Raw genomic sequence first — 19,844 nt, 5'->3', positions numbered from 1 at the left:
CGTCTCCTTCTTGGACCTAACACCTCAGGAGCTCCTCTTTCCCCAGGCCCCCATTCCACGTTCTGAGACTCACTGGACTGAGTCCAGCCCCAGAGGCAGCAGCAGGGACACATGATAAGGACTCAGGAGTCCTAGGTCCCATCCCGGGAGACTAAGGGAGTCTAGTTTGTTTGTGGGGTCTATTCTGGACCTGGGAACCAGCTGTTATGGCCTGGAGACCTCACTGTGCCCTGAGGCAGAGTCTACGGTGATTTAATGGGGAGGAAACATCTATGTCAGTATGAATTTGGGAAACACATCACACCCTGAGCCTGAACGAGACAGGGGCACGCCCGTGTGTGCAGAGCCCTGTCCTGCTGCTGGGAGCCCAGTGAGACCCTAGGGAGGTCCCGGCTGAGCAGGAGAAAGGGGAGCTGGGTCTTCTGTCCTCAGCCCTGTGGCCACATGGGGGCACCACTGCTCCCCTCTCAGATTGTAACTGACCTGCTTGGGAGGGCCTAGGCTATAAGTTGGTCAGACATGGCTGACCTGGTGGCTGGGCATCAATGGGGGGAAGAAGCTTCTGAGCAGCCTTGGACTCCACAGGTGTCAAGGTCAGGGATGGGACAGGGCTTGAAGGAGAAGAGAGTTCAGGAGCCCTGTGCCGACTCTGAGGTTTCCATCTCCTCCCCGCAAGCCCTCTCCCAGCCCCTTGATGACAACCGTCCCTGGGAAAACTGAAAAGAAACATTTTCTTCTACTCTCTGCTTCTTGACAGTACTCCTTCTTGATGTAGCAACAATAACAACATTTGTATAAATGTTTCTCAGGAAAGATACATCAGAAATTGGTATCATGCTCATGTCTGGCAGGGACCTGAGGGGGCCTGGGGAGGGAGGAAAATTTCCTACCGTAAACACTTTGGAATGTCTTGAATGATCTTTTCAAAATACATTACGTTAAAAATCTCTTTCACTTGCAAGACCCTGTCCACTTAACGTCCATTTTACTCAGATGTGGCCGTGTGATGGGCCCAGATGCGGGCCCTACACTGTGTGGTTCCTCCAGCACGCCAGGGTGTCCATACCTCAGAGCCTTCACTGCTGTTCCCCGGCCTGGCCTGAAAACACATCTCCCAGGCAGCACTTCCCTCCCTGACATTCTCTTCAAATGTCCTCACCGAGAGGCCCTCCCTGCACCACCCCTGCCCATGGCACCTTCAGCCTCCCTCCACCCCTGCCCTGCTTTGCCTTTGTTCACACTCTGTTCACTAACACACATTTTTACATGTAATTATTTAATTGTTTATTGTCTGTCTCTCCTCTAGAATATAAACTTTATGAGGACAAGGATAGGATTTTTTTTTTTTCTTTTGCCAGGGAAGATTCGCCCTAAGCTAACATCTATTGCCAATCTTCTTCCTTTTTTCTTTTCCTCACCCACTACCCCCGCAAAAAAACCACAGTACATAGTTGTGTATAGTTGTAAGTTCTTCTGTGTGAACCGCTGCCACAGCATGGCTACTGAGAGACGAGTGGTGTGGTTTTGCAGCCAGGAACCAACCCTAGGCCGCTAAAGCAGAGAGTGCTGAACTTTAACCACTAGGCCATCAGGGCTGGCTCAAGGATAGAGATTTTGATTATTCACAGCTGTATTTCCATTGCCCTGAAAGTGCCTGGTTGTTGATTTTAAAACATTTGTTGAGTGAATGAATAAGTGAATGCACACTCAGACTGACACACTCACAGACATACACACTACCACACACCAACATGGAGATACTGATACATATTCACACAGAACACACTCACATACACACATAGACACACATTCTCACACACACACACCTTTTTTTGTTTTTAGGAAGATTGGTCCTGTGCTAACATCTGTTGCCCATCTTCCTCTCTTTCCTCTTTCTCCCCGAAGCCCCAGTACATAGTTGTGCATCATAGTTGCAAAGCTGCAGTTCTTCTATGTGGGACGCCGCCTCAGCATGGCTTGATGAGTGGTGAGTAGGTCCATGCCCAGGATCCGAAACGGTGAATCCCGGGCTGCCGAAGCAGAACGCATGAACTTAACTGCCATGCTACCGGGCCTGCCCAACACACACACACACATACTCTTGAAGCCTAATTTCATTCAATATTATGTTTTGAACATTTACCATGCCATTATGCATTATTATTTAAAAAATTTTCTCCAAATTATTGTGAAAAATTTAAAACATACCTCATGTTTTAAAGAATAGTAAAATAGTCATGCTAGATTTAATCATCTTAATGTTTTGCCATATTTTATTTATTATATAATAAATAATATTTCTATAATATTTGCTGAAATCCTTGAAAATCACTTGCCAACATCGTGACCTTCATCCCTAAGTAGTTCAGTATTCATCTCTTAAATAATAACCTTTCTTTTTTTTATTTTATTTTTATTTATTTTTTTCCCCCAAAGCCCCAGTAGATAGTTGTATGTCATAGCTGCACATCCTTCTAGTTGCTGTATGTGGGACGTGGCCTCAGCATGGCCAGAGAAGCGGTGCGTCGGTGCGCGCCCGGGATCCGAACCCAGGCCGCCAGTAGCGGAGCGCGTGCACTTAACCGCTCAGCCACGGGGCCGGCCCAAATAATAACCTATCTTTCAAACAATATTATTATTACACTGAAGAAAAGAACTGTAATTCCCTAATACTGTAAAATGTCAAAGTAACATAAAATTCTCTTCACTTTCCTCCGAATGTCTTTCATTTGGAGAAGAGGAGAGCTCAGTATTGCTTGTGCCGTCTCTGAGGTTTCCGTCTCCTCTCTCAACCCCTCTCCCCACCAACACCCCAGGAAACTAAAAAGTAGAAACAATTTCTTCCACTTCCTGTCTCTCAATTTTTTGAATAAAATCATCTCTTATTTGGGAACAACATCTCAATGTCTACATAATATTCCATAGTGTGGATACGCACATCGGGAATATTGAGACTAGGAGCATAGCTGCCCTCGGTTTTCTGTCCCCCTTAGTAGGGCAGAAGAGGGACCCTCGTGCCAGGGGTCACACATGGGGCCCCAGAAGTCACACTCCAACAGCAGGTGTCAGACAGACCTGAGCAGGTGTGAGCACACTCCCCTCCCTCAGGGTGAAGAGTGAACATATGCACAACCTCTAGACCCCTCCTCTCCTTCAGGCACTCCATCCCATCATCAGGGGGTCAAGAAATGGTCCACGGACTAGAACCACCCCAAATATCATCTCCATCGACAGAACCCAAGGGAGAGCCCCAAACCCCTGCTCCTCCCCACCTTCATCTCTCACAGACTCACCACCATTATCGGCCTTGAATCCACCAGGACTAATCTCATCATGTCCTTTTCCCTGTATGTGTCAGTCACTAGGTCGCTAGTCACTAGGTCCCCAAATATCCTGTACGCTCATCTCCACAAGGCTCTGCGCACCCCTATTCTGTCTCCTCTTACTCCCCATCCCCAACTCCTGAAACCTTTCCACTGTGCCCCCTGCAGTTGTCAGCCCATGATCAGCAACATCTCCAAAGTGCTCCCTCAGGATGTTCTCTTCACCTCGCAGCTCTGTCAGAAACCTGGGTCTCCCAGAGAACACGGCTCCCTATGAGGTTCTCTCCCACAGGGTGTTTCCTCTTGCAGGGACCTTGTAACCCCTAGGCCTGGAGGTGGGTGGGGTCCTTCCTCCTTGTTGCTGCTTTCAGACATTTGTCCCTCTCTCTTTCCCAAACATCTTCAGGTGTGAGTCTCTTGTCATCTTATTAGAGCTCTCACTCCCCTCATCGTAGGTATTCCCTATGGACCCCCAGACCATTCCCCTCATTCCTCAAGTCTTTTAGCTCCTGGCCCACCATCACCCTCTCCAGTAGTGCTATCACCTTGATCCTTGGTGATTTCAACATAAGCTGATGTGGAAGACTGAATAGTGGTCCCTAAAGATGTCCATGCCCTAATACTTGGAACCTGTGAATAGGTTGCCTTACATGGCAAAAGGGACTTTGGTGATACAACTAAGGTTAAGGCAGCCCTGGTGGTCTAGTGGTCAAGATTTGGCACTGCTTTGGCCCAGGTTCATTTCATGGTCAGGGAACCCCACCACCTGTCTCTTGGTTGTCATACTGTGGTGGCTGCATGTTGCTGTGATGCTGAAAGCTATACTACCAGGATTTCAAAGACAAGCAGGGTCACCCATGGTGGACAGGTTTCAGTGGGGCTTCCACTCTAAGATAGACTAGGAAGAAGCACCCGGCTGCCAGCTTCTAAAAATTGGCCATGAAAACCCTATGAATAGCAGTGGATCATTGTCTGATATAGTGCTTGAAGTTGAGAGGTTGCAGCAAAAAGACCGGGCAGAGTTCCGCTCTGCTGTCCACAGGGACGCTAGGAGTTGGAATGACTTCATGGCACTAACAACAACAAATTAAGGTTAAAGACCTTAAAATAGGGAGATTATCCTGGATTATCTGGGTGGGCCCAAACAAATGACAAGAATCCTTAAAAGCAGAGAATTTTCTCTGGCTGAAGTCAGAGAGATGCTGCAGAAGAGACGCAGCAGAGGGGAAGTCAGAGAGGTTCCAAGTGGGAGAAGGACTGGGTGTGCTGTAGGGGGCCGTGTTTGAGGAGCAGAGAGAATTCTCTAGGAGCTGAGGGTGGCTCCTGGCTGATAGTTAGCAAGGAAATGGGGACCTCAATCCTACATCTGCAAAGATCTGAATTGAGACAACAACCTGAATGAGCTTGGAAGTGGTTTTTTCCAGAGCCCCCACTAAGGAACACAGACCTGCCGACACCTTGATCTTAGCCCAGCGAGAACATGTTGGATTTACAACGTACACAACAGTGAGATAATACATGGGTGTTGTTTAAAGCCGCTAGGTCTGTGGTAATTTTTTATGGCAGCGATAGAAACCCCCACAGCAGAGAGGATGCTCTCACTCCCTGAACTCCTCTCCTCCCTGACCTTCTACTCTGCTCTCCCTGGGCCCCCACTCCCTTGTACCCCCTAGATCATGCCATTGCCAATAACCCAGCCCTTCCACAGTCTCCATTTCATGCTTCCCACTCGCTGACCTTCATCTCTCCTACTCGTCTCCTTGCAGGGTGGCCAAAGCTCTGGAAACACTGATACTATTATTTTATCATATATTTATCATATATCTATTGTATATTGCCCCAGAAATCTCATTGATACCCACAGCATCAATCATGTCCTCCCCCTTAGAGTGGGGGCCTATAGAGGCCAGGTAATAAATGGAATCCTGGACAAAGTGTGGCTCAGGATGGGAACCCTGGGTCCAATTATAACCCAGTGCATTATTGGCACTGATATACTTGATAGTCTATGTAACCTCCACACCGGGTCCCAGGTCTGTGGAGTACGGTCTCTCTTTGTGCTGAAGACCAAGGAAACCTCTGAAACTGGCCCCATCCTGGTCAAATCAGAAATGATACTGTGTCCCAGGGGCAGGTATTGTGGAGGTTTTGCAGGTATTATAGAGGTTAGCACCACCATTAGAGAGACCTGACGGATGAAGGGGCGGTGGTGGTGTTGCCTATTATCTCCATTTAATTCAGCAATCTGTCCCTGCAGAAACCTGATAGGCTAAAGAATGCATGAGCTACTTCAGACTTAACCAAGTGGTGGTCCTGATGCAGCTGCTGTGCTGGATGTGACATCACTGCCAGAGCAGGTGAGTAAGGCCTCAGGCACATGGTATGTGGCTGTAGATTTGGTGAGTGCATTCTGTTTTATTCTAGTTAGAAAAATGGAGGTGGAATGATTAGCATGCATGTAGAAGGAACAACAACATTTCTTTCCAGTTTGCCTTAGGGCTCTTTTAATTCTCCTGCCCTCTATAATATAGTCTTTTTTTTTGGCTGAGGAACATTGGTCCTGAGCTAACATCTGTTGCCAATCTTCCTCTTTTTTATTTTTTTGTGAGCTGCTGCCACAGCATGGCCACTGACAGACGAGTGGTGTAGGTCTGTGCCTAGGAACTGAACCTGGGTCACTGAAGTGGAGTAGGCTAAACTTAGCCACTAGGCCACGGGGGCTGGCCCTATAACATAGTCTTTTTTTAAAAAATTTATTTATTTATTTTCCCCCCAAAGCCCCAGTAGATAGTTGTACGTCATAGTTGCATGTCCTTCTAGTTGCTGTATGTGGGACGCGGCCTCAGCATGGCTGGACAAGCGGTGCGTTGGTGTGCACCCGGGATCCGAACCTGGGCCGCCAGCAGCGGAGCGCGTGCACTTAACCGCTAAGCCACGGGGCCGCCCTATAACTTAGTCTTAAGAGGACATTCTGGACATTCCGTAGAATATAACATGAGTTCATTTCATTGACAACATCGTGTTGATTGGGATGGATGGGTATGCTGGAGGCCTTGGTCAAACACGTGCACTCCAGAGGGTGGAAGATAAACCTGACAAAGACTAGGGAGTGGCTGCCTCAGTTATTGAGGTCCAGTGGTTAGAGGCATGCAGGGATGTCCCCTCCAGAGTAAAAGACAAACTGTGTGTCTTGCATCCCTCACTGCATAGAAGGAAGCACACTGCCTGGTAGACCTTTTTGGGTTCTGACAACACATTCCACACCTAAGTACATTGTTTGGCCCATACTCTGGGTGACATAGAAGGATGCCAGCTTTGAGTGGGGCTTGGACATGAAAGGACACTGCAGTAGATCCAAGCCATGGTGCAATCAGTCACCATGCATCAGACCCGATGGTGTTGGAGTGTTAGTGGTGGGAAAGATGCCGTGTGGAGCTAAAGGCAAATACCAGTGGGAGAATCACATGCTGGCCCCTGGGGTTCTGAAGTAAATCCATGCCATCCACAGCAGAGAAATAACTTCCTTTTAGAAGCAACTTTAGGGGTGTTACTGGGCCCTGATAAGACAGAACGCTTGCCCATGGGACACCAAGCAGCCATGTGATTAAAAAAGACCATATGCACTGGGTTCTGCATAACCCACTAAGTCATTAATTGGACAGGTCCACAGTAATCCATCATAAGATGGATGTGACACAACTGCAGTTAAGCCTGAATCACGTGTTCACACCCAACAGAAAACATCCACCCCTGAAGAGGCACTGAACAGCCAAGAAGATAAATTGACCTCAACTAGCCTCCATCATTGGTCAACCCAGGACTAGCAGGAGGGGACATGAATCGAGTGACCACGATGGCAGAGATGAGACTACATGTAGGTCTAGCAGCATTGACTCTCACTTATCAAGGCCTTCCCAGCTACTGCCACCTCTGAATGTCCATCTTGTCAGCATTAGACCAATATTGGGCCCTAATATAGCACTATTTTTTTAGGTGACCAACTAGCCATGAAGTGAGAAGTTGATAGAGCAAGCCCCTTCCATCCTGGGACGGTGAGAGGTTCATCCCCACAGGGATAGACACCTATTCCATGTGTGGCTTTTCCTTCCCTGTGCTTAGAACTTCAGCCAGCACCACTATGGGGGCTATTGAAATGTTGGATCCAGATGCGTGGAATTGCTCTAGCACAGTATCCAACTGATGGGTCTACTTCACAGTAAAGGAAGTGCAGGATGGGCCATGACCAGGGGATCCACTGCACCATCCAGGGGCTGGTGGCCACAGAGAATGCTGGACAGGCCTTCTGAAGGCACATCTGAGGCAACAGCTTTGAGGGAATGCCCTGAAGGGATGGGGTTACATCTTTCAGGACACAGCGTATTTCCTGAATCAGAGACTTCTTTATGGTGTCATGTTCTCAATAGGAAGAGAACATGGGTCAAGGAACCAAGAGGTGGAGGCAGGTGTGGCCCCACTTATCACCATTTCTAATCATCCACTGTGGGATTTAGTACTTCCTTTCTCCACAACTCTGGGCTCTGCAGGCTCTGTCCACTCTTACAAGGGGACATGACAAAGGTCCGATTGAACTATATATTATGATTGTCACTGGGGAAGTTGGACTCTATGTGCCTGGAGACTATTACTCAAGAGAGGAGTAATTGACCCTGATCTGCAGGAGGGGGTGGGGCTGTGTTACACATGGGGGTAGGAGGAATACGTGTGTAACATGGGTGATAGGCTTGGGTGCCTCCTGGTTCCCCCTTGCTCCACTGTAACCTGTGACTGGATGTGTACAGCAACCCAGCTGAGAATGGTTTGAGTTCCAAGGGCCCAGACTCCTCAGGTATGAAGGGTCATATTGGTCACATCCCCCAGGTAAGCCACAAGGACCCTCACCCCTGTGCTCTGAAATCCATGGCAGCATTTGTGCTGAGACCCTGCTTCCCATGGGCTATTCCCAGACAATGACTGGTCACAGCAGGGACACTAAGGCAGGCCATTCCTGGGAGACATGGGGCTTCTCTGATGGCTGAATGTGGCTTAAGGACTCCCTATGTCCTTGCTCAATTCACTTAGATTGGCTGATGGTCCAAGATACGTACAATGAACCTTCTCTCCTTCTGACCACCACTTGGGGTCAGACTTGCATCTCAGTCTGCTGCCTCTCCCAGTGTTTTCTGGCTTCTCCACATTCTCTGATGGGTGTTTCCTCTAATAAAATACTGCTGAGTTTAATCCCATCTTGGCATCTGCTTCTTGGAGGACTCGGACTAACAAAATCATTTTCATCTGTATACCAACGACCTATTACTTATTCCATCTTGTAAAATCCGTCTCTTTACCCAACTTCTCTCACCAGCATCTGCTCCATTTTGCTTGTCCTAGTATTATCTCTTTGAGGTAACAGATGTTTGTTGTTTTAAGCCACTAAATTCTGGGGTAGTTTGTTACCAGCAATAGATAACTAATTACTCTCAAGTTTCTGTTAGTCTACATCTCCTATATTTCCTTGCACTTGGAAATGTTCCCTTTCCTCACTGTTTCCAATTCCTCTCCTGTTCTCTCTTTTCTTTTCTTTTGTCTTTTCTCCTTCCTTCCTTCTCTCTCTACCTCCCTCCTCCCTTTTACCTTTTTTTTTTTTTCTGAAGAAGAGTCCCCTGAACTAACATCTGCTGCCAATCGTCCTCTTTTTTGTAAGTGAGCCGCTGCCACAGCATGGCCACTGACAGACGAGTGGTGTAAGTCCCTGCGTGGGAACTGAACCTGGGCTGCTGAAGCGGAGCATGCCAAACTTAACCACTAGGCCACTGGGCCTGGCTCCCCTTTTTCCTTTTAATTATATAAGAACCTAAACATATAAAATGACACTATGTGGTTATGCCAAGAGGAAGCATTATCTGGACCTGTATGCTAAAAGTATAATGCCAACGTATATGGAATAAAAGTGAATAAAGTTATTAGTAGAATCTGAAAACAAAATGCCTGGGTGATTCTACAGCCAAGGCAGTGTCTTTCAACTCATAATTCCTCCCCTTAAGCCGAGCTTTTTATTTTCAGAACAACCACATCAGCAACATGAACTCTTACACATTCCTGGTAGAAGTTTAAATTGGTACAAGCGGGCCTGGCCCTGTGGCATAGTGGTTAAGTTGGCACACTCCACTTCGGTGGCCCAGGTTTGCGGGTTTGGATCCTGGGTGTGGACCTAGACCACTCATCAGCCATGCTGTGACGGCGACCCACATACAAAATAGAGGAAGATTGGCACAGATGTTAGCTGAGCGCTAATCTTCCTCAAGCCAAAAAGGAGGAATATTGGTAATGGATGTTAGCTCAGGGCGAATCTTCTTTAGCAAACAACAACAACAAAAAATTGGCACAAGCACTTTGGAAATAAAATTAGCATTGTCTAGTATGGGTAAAGTATACAGCTCATATAATCCAGTAATCCTACTCCTGATCATACACTCTGGGGAATTTCTTGCCTGTGTGCCCCAGGAGACATGTACACTAATGTTTATGGCAAAAACTGGAATAACCACATATGCATCAATAGGAAAATAGCAAAATTGTGGTATAATCATAAAATGTAAGACTTCAGCAGTAAAAATAAATGGATGACAGCCTCACAAATGAGGGATGCCTCTCCTACATAAAGCTGAGTCACAGAAGAATCCATGTGGCAGGAGTTCACTGTACAGGAAGTTCAAAAACAGGCAAAACTAAATAATATTTGGTTTGGGAATATATACACTTATTGTAAAATCTTTAGAGAGGCTCAAAGGAATAGTAAACACAAGACCAGGGTAGAGGTCACATCTAGGGGATGGGATTGGGGAGGTGCCCACAGTGGCTCATAGCTTCTGTTTCTTACATGAGTGGTGGGTGCCCAGGTATTTACTTGATCATAACTCTGTAAGCTGGCATGTTTCAAATTGCAGCTAGTGAACCATTCCTGGTTAATTTTTAAAAAATGAAACAGAAAAGAAAATACCAAAGTTCATTGCAAGGATCCTTAGCAAGAATTACCCACATTGGAGCAAAGCACAGCCAAGATTATGAGCCATGTGAGAGAGCTGGTCGGGATGCCATAACAAAATGCATTGGCTAGAAATGGGTCATTGGATCCTTTGCTCACTGGCATCTCTAAGATTTTCTGATAGACAATCTTCAATCTGATGTCCAAGAGAATTCCATCTTGTGAAGGATTTGGTGTGTTACTTACATTTAACCTCACACAGAACTGAATTAACTGCTTTTACAGAAGTGAAAATGCACATTGTTGATCAATAAAAACTAAACTGGATAACCAGTGATAGAACAGAAAATGTTAATGGAAAACATAATCAGAGCTGCTTTAAGAAAACGTTAGAAGCACATATTAACAGTGCTTTTAGAATCACGTTGGTGTCCAAATCACTTCTATCAAATCTCATTCCAAAACACAGTGAAAGATGTTAAATTTTTATAGGATGCCAACTGAATAGCCAGTTTTGGAAAATTGTTCCCGATTGGAGTTAGCCATTTCTGCCTCTGCATCCCACCAAAACTGTTGTCATGATGCTAAGCTAGGTGTGTAGACTGAGGTATGAGATTCACATTTTTCTAAATGAAAAGCAATTTCATTAGGCAACAATTTTTGAAGACGATGTTGAGTAAGAAAATTGGTATTTTAGGCAATATTTTTGACATTCTTAAAAACTAAATTAGAAAGTTCTAAAGAAAAATGAAGATAGTTATCATTTTAAAGGCATTATTGTTATGGCATCCACTTCTCGGAAGTACAGTTTTTGACTAGCTACTACATGTGTTCAACTTTGTTGCAACTTATTGAAGGGAACATTGTTATTAAAGCAATTGTGAGAAAAACTTACAAATATTGTTGTATCTGCTTTTCTGTCTCAAACTTTTAATCATTATTTTCCAAAAGAGAAATGTAAGCATTAAAGAAAAATAATAAAAAAAAAGAAGCATTGATTTACAAAATCTTGAAACAATATTTAATTTAAATTTTGGTATTAATGTGTATGTAAATTCTTTAATACTCCTCCCTTCCAGAGGTGGAACTTAATTCCCTCCTCTTGAGTGTGGGCTGCACTTAATGACTCACTGCTAACTGATAGAGTAAGGCTGATGGAATAGTGTGTGACTCTGGGTCTAGGACATAAAACACATTGCAGCTTCCATCTTGGTTGCTCTCTCTCGGATCACTTGCTTTGGGAGAAGCCAGCTACCTAGTCATTAGCCGCCTTATGGAAAAGTCCACATGGCTAGGAACTGAGGCCTCCTGGGACCAACCCTGAAGGAACTGAGGCCTCTTCCAACAGCCATATGAGTGAGCCATGTTTCACAGGACTCCTCCAGCCCCAGTTAAGCCGTCAGATGATGCAGCCCTGGGTGACAACTGGACTACAACCTTGAGAGAGGCTATGAGCCAGAAGCACTCAGGTAAACCTCTCCTGGATTCCTGATCTTGGGAAACTCTGGGAGATAATACACTTTTGTTGTTTTGAGATGCTAAATTTTGGGTAATCTGTTATGCTGTGGTCCTTAACTAACATAGTGTCCAAAGAAAGAGATAATTATTACACTTTAATTTTTGTTTCCTCTAAATTAATTACAGAAGTCCTCTCTTATCCATGGTTTCACTTTCTGCAGTTACAGTTACCCGTGGTCAACTGAGGTCCGAAAATATTAAATGGAAAATCCCAGAAATAAACAATTCATAAGATTTAAATTGAGAGCTGTTCTCAGTAGCATGATGAAATCTGGTACCATACTACTCTGTCCCACTGGGAGGTGAATCATCCCTTTGTCCAGTGTATCCACACTGTATACGCTACCCGTCTATTAGTCACTTAGTAGCCATCTGGGTTATCAGATCAACTGTCCTGGTATCGCAGTACTTGTGTTCAAGTAACTCTTATTTTACTTAATAATGGCCCCAAAGTGCAAGAGTATGTATAGGAAAAAACACAGTATATATAGGGTTCAGTACCATCCATGGTTTCAGGCATCCACTGGGGGTCTGGGAATGTATCCCCACAGATAGGAGGTCTACTGTATAAGATATTAAACAAGTCATTTGGTTTTAAGATTTAAGAAGAATTTCCATGGCTAACAGACAGGATGTATTTATTACCATTCACAACAATCTATTTATTTGAAATTCAATTTCTAACCATGACCCAATTAAACAGAAAGGAAGAACCAGGCCATGCTAGGCAGTTTCTATAATGGTCCACAACCACCACCCCCTGGTTACCCACCTTGCCCCCAGTTATTCAGTCAAACACTAATGTAGGTGTTGCTATGAAGGGATTTTGCAGAGGTCTAAGGTCTGAGACTAAGGTCTCAAATCAGTTGACCTTAAGACAGGGGGATTCTCCTGGGTTGGACTGCCCTTTAAGGACTGGGTTCTTCCTGAGCAAAGAGATTCAAAGTGTGAGAGGGATTCAACGTGAGGGATTTTCTCCATTGTGGGCTTTGAAAATGTAGGCCACATGGCAAAGGATGCTGGTGGCTACTAGGTGTTGGGAGCAGCCCTCCCCTGGCTCCTTGCTGACAGTTGTCAAGGAAAGAGGGTCCTCAGTCCTACAACTACAAGCATCTTGATTCTGCTAACAACCTCTCGGTAAGCTTAGAGGAGGATCCTGAGCTCAAGATGAGAATCCAGCTTTGTGCGACCATGAACAGAAAACCCATCCACACCATGCCTGGATTTCTGACTAAGGAACTGTAAGCAAATTAATGGGTGTTGTTTTGAGTCACTAAGTCATGGTAATTTGTTATGCAGTAATAGAAACTAATACACAGGCTCACTGTGCCACAGATAAACACACAACATTTTTTCCACTGGAATGAATTCATGAACTGATATGCACACTAGTTGCACAAAATAAAATCTTTCCTAACTTTTTTTGTTTTTCATTTTATGATTTTATATAATGCAATTAAATTAAAAAAAATCATATTTCATTTATTCATTTAACAACAACTAATTTTATGCCTACTATGTACCAGGAATGGCTTTATATGCTGGGGATACAACTTTGACCTAAATAGCCCAAAGCCCCTGTGCTCATGTGCCTTACATTCTAGAGGCTTCGCAAGAGTGAGATGGAGCCATTGGAGTGTTTTAAGTGAAGAAGTGACACATCCTGCCTCACCTCAGCAGGATCACTGACCCCTGTGGTGAGAATAGTCTATGAGTGGCAGGTGAGGGGGTGGTGCTGGTGCCACAATTCAGGATGAGAGGGTGGAGACTAAGGGGAGAAGAGGGCCTGGGGTGTGAGAGGGACAGAGAGAAGGGCTGGAGGAGCAGAGGTGAGGAAAAGAAGCAGGAGGTAATGAATTCTAAAGCAGTGGAATTCTCAGATTTAAACATACATATTGTTTTATAAATCTTTAATAAATATATCTACAAGCCTAGCAGGGTATTCTTTGCGTTTGGTATTTAATTCATGCTGTGAGGCTGCCTAAAAACTGACTCCTTATTTTAATGATTTTAAAAAATAATAAGTGTCTCAATAGAATATGCACATTGGTTAGGTGTGAATAATTCATAAAAACAGGCAATACATCAGCACAGGAGAAGGGCATTTTGACTGCATTGAAAAATTGAGACTTTGAGGTGATCTATACACAGTAACAAACTGTGCTTCCATGTGCTTCTTGGTACGTAAGATATGTCAGGGACTCACACAGACACACTCAGGACTACGGAATGAAGATCATTTTGTCAACACAAATAATCCATAATCAATCTATAAATAAAAATTGGGGTGAGTTTATTAAGAGGCATGTTTGCTGACTATAGCTCAGGGCCTTCCTTCCCCAAGGAAGGAAGGGCACCAAAGAAGTGGGGTGTACAGAGTGGTTATATACCGCCTTGGAAAAAAGAGCATAATTCACATATGATAGGAATGTCCCTTTTACAATAGTTACAAAATGCTTAGCTGGCACAGCAGGTTGGTGGTCAGCAGGTCAGTGGTCACAAGGCAAGTACAGTAGGTCAGTCACTAATCCTTAGTTTCCAGGAAGAGATGCTTATCCTTAAGGAAATGACAATGTGAGGGGGAAGCTACTTTCCTATCTTTAAGGGCATCATTCTTGTCTCTGGGACATAGTAAATGTCTAAAGCAGATGTACAATGCATGCTCAACAGGCCATGTCAAGCCCTTTAGGAAAAACGAGGTCAGGCTGAATTAGTTTTAAACCAAATGGCTTCCTTATATAGTCCAATTTATCCTATTGCTTTTCATTTATTTATTCATTTTTAAAATACAACAACCCTGGAGTCACAGATACACTGTCTGGAAAAGTAAAACTTAGGAGCTTTGTGAGTCTGACTGCAGTGCTGTTAGGCACTTTTTTTTTTTTATGAAGGGGCCAAAATCACTTCTTTTTTTTTTTTTTGGTGAGGAAAATCAGCCCTGGGCTAACATCCGTGCCCATCTTCCTCTACTTTATATGGCAGGCCGCCACAGCATGGCTTAACAAGCGGTGCATCATTGCGCGCCGCTTGGGGATCTGAACCTGTGAACCCTGGGCTGCCACAGCAGAGCGCACGCACTTATTACCGCCCCGCCACCGGGCCGGCCCCCCAAAATCACTTCTTTTATAGAGTAGATTCCTGATGTTCAGGGTTTTCAAGACTGTGTTACCCAAGGAACCCGGTCCCTATGAGAACCTCTATCTGGTGTTTTCAGGCACAACCTCTCCAGGTTTAAAGAGAAAACCCCTGTCCCTCCACCTCCATTCCCACGGTGAGCTCACTCACTGGCATCAAGTTCCCTGGACTCTTCTAGAAGAGTCCGAGGGGAGAGGTCAGGGATGGGAGGCGGGGAGTCCATTTCAGGGAAAGTGATTCCAGTAAGAGGAAGAAAAGGGGCTGAGCCCATCTGAGGGTCTCTCCCTGGTTTCCTCAGACAGTCCCTGGGCCAGGACTCAGGGAGACAGTGTGACAAAGAGCTCTCGGTGCAGGAGGAGAGGCGTCAGGGCAAAGTCCCAGGTCCCCGGACGTGGCTCTCAGGGTCTCAGCCCGAGGGCGGTGTCTGGGGCGGGGAAGCTCAGTGTTGGGGAGCCCCCATCTCCCTGAGTTTCACTTCTCCCTCTCACTACCTGTCAGGTCCTCCCGCCTGGAGACTCATGACGCGGCCCCAGTTCTCACTCCCATTGCGTGTCCGGTTTCTAGAGACGCCAATCAGCGTCTCCAAGGTTCCCGGTTATAAAGTCTCTACCACCGTCCGGAACTCAGATTCTCCCCAGACTCCGAGGATGAGGGTCACGGCGCCTCGAACCTTCCTCCTGCTGCTCTCGGGGGCTCTGGTCCTGACCGAGACCTGGGCGGGTGAGTGCGGGGTCGGGAGGAAACGGCCTCTGCGGGGGGCGGGGCGAGGGGACCGCGCGGCGGGGGCGCAGGACCCCCCGGGGAAGGCGCGTCTCCGCGGACACCTGCCCAGACCCCCCACCTCGGTCCCGCCCCGGCCTGACCCCTCGTCTTCTCTCCCAGCCTCCCGCCCCCTCCTCTCACCCACTCGGGTCTCCCGCCCCCCTTTTCCGTCTCACGACCCCCTCGCCCCCTCCCGGCCCCATCACCCTCGGACCCGGGGATCCGCCGGGCGGAGGGTCGGGCCGGGTCTCAGCCCCTCCCCGCCCCCAGGCTCCCACTCCCTGAGGTATTTCCACACCGCCGTGTCCCGGCCCGGCCGCGGGGAGCCCCGCTTCATCGCCGTCGGCTACGTGGACGACACGCAGTTCGTGCGGTTCGACAGCGACGCCGCGAGTCCGAGGGCGGAGCCGCGGGCGCCGTGGATGGAGCAGGAGGGGGCGCAGTATTGGGAGCGGGAGACGCGGGGGGTCAAGGACACCGCACAGGTTTTCCGAGTGGACCTGAACAAACTGCGCGGCTACCACAACCAGAGCGAGGCCGGTGAGCGACGCGGGTCGGGTCCAGGTCATGACCCCCACCCCCACGGACGGGCCGGGGTCTCCCCGAGTCTCCGGCTCCGAGACTCACCCCGAGGCTGCGGGACCCGCCCGACCCCCGACCCGGGAAGAGCCGGCGGAGACTTTTGCACGGTTTCATTTTCAGTTTAGGTTTAATCACTGCGGGTGGTCGGGGCGGGGGCGGAGCCGAGTGGGCGGGGCTGACCAAGGGGGCGGGGCCAGGGTCTCAACATCCAGAAGATGTACGGCTGCGACGTGGGGCCGGACGGGCGCCTCCTCCGCGGGTACATGCAGGACGCCTACGACGGCGCCGATTACATCGCCCTGAACGAGGACCTGCGCTCCTGGACCGCGGCGGACACGGCGGCTCAGATCACCCGGCGCAAGTGGGAGGCGGCCGGTGAGGCGGAGCGCTGCAGGGCCTACCTGGAGGGCGAGTGCGTGGAGTGGCTCCGCAGATACCTGGAGAACGGGAACGAGACGCTGCAGCGCGCAGGTACGAGGGGCATCCCCAATCTCCCTTTGGGCTGGGGGCTTCCTACAAGGAGACGAGGGAAAATGGGATGACACCTGAATCTGCCCGTCCCGTGGCTCAGGAGATTGAGTCCGCCTGGGCTTTCAGATCCGGTACCACAAAGCAAATGGTGCAGAGGACCTGCCTTTTTCTCAGGGTCGATTAAGGGAGGCAATGTCTCCGTGGATGGAGGGGGAAGGCATCCCTGAAAGGACTGACAAGCGATTCCCTTTGACTCTGGCAGCGGCTCTGGGAACCATGGGGGACTCTCTCTCTGAGGCCTTGTTCTCTGCCCCACACACAATGTATTTGAGGTCTGACTCCAGCTTTTCTGAGTCACTCGGCCTTCACCCAAGTCAGGACCAGAAATCCCTTTTCTCCCCCTCAGAGACCTGCCTCCTACCCTGGGCTGTCTCCCCTTCATTCTAGAAATTTCCAAAGAATAGAGATTATCCCAGAAGCCTGTGCCTAGGTTGGTGTCTGGGTTTTGTGCCCCTCTTCCCCCAACCCAGTTGTCCTGTCTGTTCTCAGGATGGTCACATGAGTGCTGCTTCAGCGGCCCAAGGCAGATGTAAAGTTCTTGAATTTTCTGACCCTTATCCTCAGATCCCCCAAAGACACACGTGACCCACCATCCCATCTCTGACCGTGGGGTCACCCTGAGGTGCTGGGCCCTGGGCTTCTACCCTGCGGAGATCACCCTGACCTGGCAGTGTGATGGGGAGGACCTGACCTAGGACATAGAGCTTGTGGAGACCAGGCCTGCAGGGGACGGGACATTCCAGAAGTGGGAGGCTGTGGTGGTGCCTTCTGGAGAGGAGCAGAGATATACATGCCATGTGCAGCACGAGGGGCTGCCTGAGCCCATCACCCTGAGATGGGGTAAGGGGGGGGATGAGGGAGGATGCCTCTTCTCAGGAAAAGCAGGAGCCCTTTTGGAGACCTTCAGCAGAGTGGGAGCTGAGGCCAGGAGTCAGGGCCTTCACCTTCCCTTCCCTTCCCAGAACCACTTCCTGTGTCCACCATCCTCATTGTGGGCATCATTGCTGGCCTGGTTCTCTTTGTGGTCACTGGAGCTGTGGTGGCTGGAGCTGTGATCTGGAGGAAGAAGGGCTCAGGTAGGCAAGGAGTGTGGTCAGAGTTTTCTTGTCCCATTGGGGAGTTTCAAGCCCAGGTAGAAGTTTGTCCTGCCTCGTTAATGGGAAGTCCCATCCACAGGCACATGTGCTTTCCTCGCCTGGGGCCCTGTTTGCTAACACTTACTCTTTAGTAAAGCGCATGTGGAAATGAAGGACAAATTTATCACCTTGATGAGTCTGGTGATGGGGACCTGATTCCCAACAGTTACAGGACAGAAGGGAAGGTCACTGCTGAGGACAGACCCCCGGGAGGGTGGTTGTTCCAGTCCCCACATGTGTACTTTCCTCATGTTTCCTGATCCTGTCTTGAGTCTGTAATCACAGTTCTGGAAACTTCTCTTGAATCCAGGACTAGAGGGTTCCTTTAGGACCTCATGGCTCTGCCTCTTCCCTGATTTCTCACAGGATATTTTCTTCCCACAGGTGGAAAAGGAGGGAACTATGCTCAGGCTGCAAGTAAGTATGGAGAGGGTGTTGATCCCTGAAACCCTTGGGATAGTGTAGACGGAGCCCATGGAGGAGCTCACCCACCCCATAGTTCCTCCTTTAGTCTCATTTCCTGTGGGCTCTGACCATGTCCTGTTTTGTTCTACCCCAGGCAGCGACAGTGCCCAGGGCTCTGATGTGTCTCTCACTGCAGGTGAGATTCCAGAGGGTCTGACGTGGGGAGGGGTTGGTGACGAGGAGCAGGACAGGGGTATGGGGATGCTTTGGCTGGGATGTTTTGAGCATGTGGTGGGCTATTCAGAATGTCACCAGTTATAGTGACTGACTTAAATTTGTCCGTGATTATTTTCTTCTATAGCGTGAGACAACTGCCTTGTGGGGGACTGAGTGATGCAAGATTTGTTCCTGTCCCACCCCCATTGTGACTTCAAGAACCTCTGCCTCTTCCTTCTGTGAAGGGTGCCTGAGTGTGTCTGTGTTCCTATTAGAATAATGTAAGGAGGTGCGGAGACTGGTCTCCCCCACCACCTCCTTCCTACACTGATCTGTGTTCTCTCTCTTGATCAACTTTCCTGTTCCAGCAGAGATGGGGCTGGGCCATCTCCATCCCTGTCTGAACTTCGTGTTGCACTGAGCTGCAACTGCTTACTCCATATTGAAGATAAGAATCTTGATATTAATTTGTTTTTTAAAATTCTTGCCATGAGGGATTGATGGGTTAATTAAAGAAGATTCCTAAAATTTGAGAGAGGAAATAAATGGAAGCACTGAGAATGTTTTAGACACTGATCATTCATTCACCTGATATTGGTTGTATACCAGATATATGATATGATATTTTTGCATCTGGAAAACATCATTGATGTGAAAACAGACAGAAGTTGCTGGCCTTGTGGAAGATATATTGTAGTGGGAAGAGACAGACTATATGCTATAAGCATAGTGAATAGGGAAAGTGTTTATGTTAGAAGGTGGTAAGTGCTATGGAAAAAATGCAGTGGGGAAGGTGATCCAGAGGGTGGGTGTGGAGACAGGGAAGATGGCTCTTCTAATTTGGGTGGTTAATGTGGGCCTCACTGGGAAGGTGACCTTTCAGGAAAGATGTGAAGGACATGAGGAATTCTTCAGGAGATTGTCTGGGGGAAGTTCTTTCCAGGCAGGGGGACCCCCAGTGCAAATGTGTTAGGGCAGGAGTGTGTCTGTGTGTTTTGGGAAGAGCAAGGAGGCCAGTATGGCTGGAGCAGAGAGTAATTGAGATGGGGTAGAGGTGCCGCCAGACCATGTAGGCCTGGAGGATATTAGAAGGGTTTTTGACTTTGCTCTGAGTGAGATGAGTTATAAGACAGTTTAGAGCAGGAGAGGGACGTGATATGACTTATCCTTTAAAATGATCACTGTGGCTGCTGTGCTGAGAGAAGAATTGGGAGGCAAAGGGCAAGGGAGGCCCTAGGGAATAGAAGGAAACTA

At 47.8% G+C, this 19,844-nt stretch overlaps 1 pseudogene across 1 annotated transcript; it reads left to right on the top strand.

The window, feature by feature from the left end:
* The first annotated feature begins 15,574 nt into the window (after positions 1-15,574).
* On the top strand, positions 15,575-18,062 carry LOC101390975 (patr class I histocompatibility antigen, A-126 alpha chain-like; annotated as a pseudogene). Its single transcript, XR_015554082.1, has 5 exons — positions 15,575-15,678; positions 15,991-16,273; positions 16,487-16,773; positions 17,398-17,673; positions 17,796-18,062. The product of XR_015554082.1 is annotated as a patr class I histocompatibility antigen, A-126 alpha chain-like (transcript).
* Positions 18,063-19,844: the final 1,782 nt, after the last annotated feature.

Source organism: Ceratotherium simum, chromosome 13, assembly GCF_057802395.1.
Source record: "Ceratotherium simum simum isolate JZ-2026a chromosome 13, ASM5780239v1, whole genome shotgun sequence".
Taxonomy (NCBI): domain Eukaryota; kingdom Metazoa; phylum Chordata; class Mammalia; order Perissodactyla; family Rhinocerotidae; genus Ceratotherium; species Ceratotherium simum.
Note: the sequence above shows the minus strand (reverse complement) of the source record. Positions and strands in the feature narration are given on the sequence as shown.